A 5866-nucleotide genomic window follows, 5' to 3' on the forward strand; every position below is an offset into this window, starting at 1 on the left:
CCAGGTCAAATCTTGGAAGTTACTTTTATCATGATTACGTTCTAATTTCTAAAAAGAAGCTGAAACAAATGGTTCTTACTTATTCAAAAAATATTATGCAACAAGCTTCAGGCTTGCATACTGCTTCCCTAAATGATGAGCACTGCATGAAAACTGCTAATGCCAACTTCTGATGAAAAACTAGTTCTCCCTTTAGAAAGCAAATTGTCAATAATTTCAAGTGATATTATACTTGGAAATTCAATGTTATTTTCAAAGCGAATAAACTGTCATCCAAATAGGTAGCCCTCTTGTGCTACAAGTAGATCACATAATCTTTCTTGAAAACACAAAAAGGATTTCCTGTCACTGTTCATATTTTCTGTATTATGACTAACGATCAGAGAGAGTCACACCCATACTGTCAGATTGTACAGGTGTAACTAGCAGCAATATTTGTCCTGTCTTTGTATACAAATCATGGTAGATTTTCAAAAATTTAACTGTCATAAAATACATGTGAAAATGGTCAATCCCCCCTCCCAAATATATAACAGATATGAGGAAAATATTCAGATACTAGTAAAAACAGGATTTTAAAATTGGCAATTCTAAATGAACCAAATCCTGACAAACAAAGATGGGCCTTGTAGGCACTTGAGGATACTCTGGGAGCAAGATAGAGTATTTTGGCCCCAGATCCCCAACCTTCCTCTCATTACCTCACTCTCTATTCTGCTCTAGGGGGGCTATTCACATGCATATCCCACTGCTGGAACCTGTGGTCATGCAAGTGCCACATTTCAAAATACTTGAGCCAAGCACTGAGAAAATGAAAAATCCCATATGGTTAACAAACAGCAGTGAACTTTCAACACATCCCTAGTTACAAGAAAGGAATCTTCCCCAAGTCTGACAGTCCATGTTCATTACTAAGCTATCCATCAAATTCTATAAACCATAAGACCATCTTATATAGTCCAGGGTTGATGTATTTACCATTTGCAGCCTTGGATGTTGCTAATTAATCAATCAATCAATTAATTAATTACTGGATTTATATCCCACCTTTCTCACAAAATGGGATTCAAGGTATCTAACAGGATTTAAGGCAGCTTAAAAACTTTGTTGTTGTTACAATAGTTGTCTCTCTTTAGCCTTCAAAATCATCATTATCATTGTCATCATCATTGTAATTGTCAGTTTATTTCCATGCTACTTTCCCATGAGAAATCATTCTCAAATTGATTCACATTATCAGAAGAGTCCATGTAATAATATATACCAGTGGTTCCCAAACTTTGGTCTTCAAGGTATTTTGGATTTCAACTCCCAGAAGCCCCAGACAGCTTGGCAAATGGTCAAGAATTCTAGGAGCTGGAATCTAAAATACCTGGAGGATCAAAGTTTCATAACCATTGGCATATACTATTTCAAGATGATTTACTAACAGCTGCTATTAAATAGTATGAAAATATTTAAATATTAATACTACAGAATTTTCTACTTTATTACATTAAACCTCTGCCAAATTAGAATATCTCCTTCTGTTCAAAATTCATCTTAAGGGGATATACACATAGATATAAATCTGTATATGATGGGAACTCTTTTCAATCCAATGGATGCCCCTCAAGAGAAGGAGGAAGGTACTGAATTCTGGCAGTTGACAAAGATAGCATATGTGTCCTCAGGAACCCACTTGTGTGTTCACTGAAAGTGCAGAACAGTATCACTAAACTACCCTTTTTACTTTGTCCTTTCCTTTCATATAGTTAGTGGACTATGGATTTTAGTAATGTTCCAAGGGGGCAGAATTGTCAGTTTCTATTTCATTTGCAACGTACTTTTATTTCTGGAACTTTCCTGGTTTTTATTATCATGTGAGAATAATAACTGAAACACACTGATCTTTTAAATTACTTTGTCTTTCACTGGCAAATGAAGGTCACCTGTTTCATTTAGATCAAAGAGAAAGAAAGAACAAAAGGAATGAAAAGAAAAGAAAAACCAACAGTCTCATTATAAAGCATCTGTGTTTAATTCTTACTGTCTTTTATTCCCTGGAGCTTATCTTTTTTATTATTATTCTTTGGAAACTTGGAATATTTCCTCTGAGATAGAGCATATTATGGATGGATGGATGCCTTGGGTCAGTAATGGGCTGGATGAGGGAAAACAGACTCAAACTGAATCCAGAGAAAATGGAGGTACTCGTGATAGGTTCCCCAACTCCAGAGATGGAGATTTGTCACCCAGTCCTGGATGGGGTCATACTTCCCTTAAAGGACAATGTTCGCAGTTTGGGAGTACTCCTGGACCCAACTCTACAGTTATCATCTCAAGTGGATGTGATGGCCAGGAGTGCTTGGTACCAGCTTCAGCTGATACACCAACTGCGTTCCTAACTGGACTGAAAGGACCTTGAAACAGTGGTACATGCACGGGTAATCTCTTGACTAGATTTCTGCAATGCGCTCTACATGGGCTACCTTTGTATCAAGTTCGGAATCTTCAGCTAATTCAAAATGCAGCAGCCAGACTGATAACTGGAACATCCAGATCAGATCATATAACACCAGTTTTAAAATCTCTACACTGGCTGCCAATCAGCCTCTGGGTGCAATACAAGGAAGATTATCGTACCGGGGTTAAAACTTTCCCCGGTGTGTTCTACTGTGCACGCGCAGGGGCAAGCACGGAGCGTGATGGGAACCCGGTGAGTCCCAGAACACTAGTTTACTGCACAGCGGAACACCGCCGCTGAGCATTCCCATCAGGTTCCCATTGAGTTCCAGGGGACGCCATTTCTGGCGACGGTTTAAAAGCGTCCCCAGAAATGGCGTCCCCTGGAACCCGATGGGAACGCTCGGTGGCAGCAGCAGTGGCGTTCCTCTGTGCAGTAAACTAGTGTTCTGGGCCCCAGCAGTTTCCCATCACGCGCCATGCTTGCCCCGTTAGTACGCACTGGGGAATATTGTAACCCCGGTGCAATAATCTTCAAAGTGTTGGTTGTCACCTTTAAAGCCCTACATGGCTTGGGCCCGAGTTACTTGAGGGAACGCCTCTCCCCACATAATCTGCCCTGTACTCCCAGAACATCCAGGAAGAATCTTTTAGAATACTCAAAGACTAGATTAATATCAACTTCCCATAGAACATTCACTGCCATTGCCCCTGCGTTATGGAACAATTTACCGGAGGAAATCCATTTTATGACCACTTTAGATGCCTTCAAGAAGGCACTAAAGACAGATCTCTTCAGGCAAGCATACCCACCCGACCTTCTGTAAAGAAATGGAAGAAATCCCACTTCTGATCGTAACAGCACATTGTAACTGATGTTTTTATTAGTATTGTTGATTCAAGTTTTAACTGATTATTGTTTATAATATGTATTTTAGATACCATTGTATTGTATGTAGTTTTATGGTTGTAATCTCACCTCAATCCAGTGGGAGAGGCAGGAAAATATAAATACGATGATGATGATGATGATGAAAATACAGTCTGCATGCCAGACAAATAACCTAGAAGGACTGAGATGTCCAGTAAAATGAATGGTGGGACAGACTCCCTCTGACTTGTAACTATGAACTCTAGGGGAATGTTAACTAGCAAAAAGATTGGGCTGAGTTACAAGCATCCCCGGGATCTTCTCAAATTTTAAGGAGGTGCTAGGATAAAGGATTGCAGAGGCAGAAATCTTCAAATGAATTGCTTTTATTAAGTGGAACACGCACAAAATGCACAAGCACACACACACTCACACAAGAGCTAAGGAATAAAGAGATGAAATCAGGAATAGATCAACAGGCTTTACTAATGGTGATATTTACCATAGATGTGGTTGCTCCTTGAAGAGGGGGTCCAATGATGGGGATGTGGGACCCGGCCATTCTGGACTCTCTGAGTGTGCCAGCGGTGTATCGGAACTAGCGGGATTCAGAGTGACGTGGAGTCAGTCTGAAGCCCAAACTAGTCCAAGAAACAAAGGAAATTTGGTATTTTTATAGAGAAAAACTAGAATCATAGAATCATAGAATCGTAGAGTTGGAAGAGACCACAAGGGCCATCCAGTCCAACCCCCTGCCATGCAGGAAATCTAAATCAAAGCATCCCCAACAGATGGCCATCTAGCCTCTGTTTAAAGACTTCCAAGGAAGGAGACTCCACTACACTCCGAGGGAGTTTGTTCCACTGTCGAACAGCCCTGACCATCAGGAAGTTCTTCCTAATGTTGAGGTGGTGTCCAAATCTGTATGGGAATGGTCACTCGAGATGGAATTCTATGAGCTGTAAATTGGGGGTGTAACTCAGGCGCTCTTCCTGAGTGACAACCATCCTGTTGTAAATCACCTAACCTTCCTGAGAAATATGTGTGAATCCCCTTTATCTCAATTCTCAAACTGCCTACGTGGTCTCTTGCTCTGATAATCATGGCTGCTGTCAGTAGGATACACTCAGGGTCATTTAGTATCAAAAAGGAAGACATTCAGTATTTGTTACAGACTCATTCCTTTCTGGAGCAGAACATCCAAAAAAGGGACTATAATGTATTATAAACAAGCCTGGAGACAGGGTGCTATCAGTGTGATTATGTGAACTTGAAGGAGACCGGTGTGGGTGTTGATGTATATGTGTATATGAATAAATGTTTTGACCTAGTGCCTGTTATGTAATAATATCTGAGAAACAGACTCCATTTCTTGATATAACTGTTATAAGAAATAGAACTCATTGGTAAGGACCTTGTGGGAAATGATAGAAAACGAATTTTACGTTCTAAGATGGGAACATTCAGAACTATAACAAGTGAAGAAATAAATGGTTTTCTAGTGGGATACATAAATCCAATTACATCCTTTTTCTTATGCCTGCTTTATCCTTACACTTATCTCTCTACTCTTCTTTTTTTCATTCCTTATTCTTTCCTTCCCTCTCCCTTCTGGTGGTTGTATTCCATATATATGCCACGCTCTTCTGAATTTTCTTTAATTTCTTCTAATAACTAGTAATAATATTCTTCCAAAATAAATAATCTTTTTACTACCTGGTTTACTATTTCTCTTTCTTTCTTTCTTTCTTTCTTTCATTATTATTCAATAATCAGTCTTTCTGTCCAAAATATTACAATTAAATTCTATTCTTCTTCTATCATAATATCCTTTTTTTCTTTCATTCTTCTCAAAAGCCTATCAATATCTCTTAAGTCTAACGATTCTTCAACTGTTGGTATTTGTTTGATTTTCCACATTTGGGTATACAATTGCCTTGCGGCTGTCACCATATACAATATGAATTTCCCATATTTTTCCCCACCTCTTTTTCTAATACATGTATCATATTTAGTAAATATATTTCCAGTTTCATGGTAAAATAAATCCCTCGAATTCTTACAATCACCATATGTATGTTTTTGCAGTATTTCTTCACTTTCTTCCAGTCCCACTGCATGTGATTGTCCCATCTTTTTCTTTACAGTTCCCTCATTTAGCATTTACACCTTTATAAAACTTTATTTATTTTACCAGCATTAAATGCCACGTACAACATTTTATAATAATTCTCTTTAAGATTTTGTGCTAATGTAAATTTGCCTTGTCCATGAACTTTCCCATTTTTCCATTTCTATATTATAATGAAAAATTGGCTCCAGTTTTCCATTGCTTCTTTTACTGTTTCTTGCTCTAATTCTCTGACTAATAGAACCTTATAGAATTTGGATATCTATTTCTTCTTTCCTTTTTCAAAAAATATCTTATCTAGTTCATTTTCAGTTTTTTATAATTCTTTCTAATCTAAAATTCATTTTTGCTCATTCCACTGTCTATATAAGCACCATTGCAATTTTATTCCTTGACTTTCTAACTTTTCTCTAGTTTTT

The sequence above is a fragment of the Sceloporus occidentalis genome, unplaced genomic scaffold (genome assembly GCF_023333645.1).
Source record: "Sceloporus occidentalis isolate IW3139 unplaced genomic scaffold, rSceOcc1.0.p SCAF_2, whole genome shotgun sequence".
Taxonomy (NCBI): domain Eukaryota; kingdom Metazoa; phylum Chordata; class Lepidosauria; order Squamata; family Phrynosomatidae; genus Sceloporus; species Sceloporus occidentalis.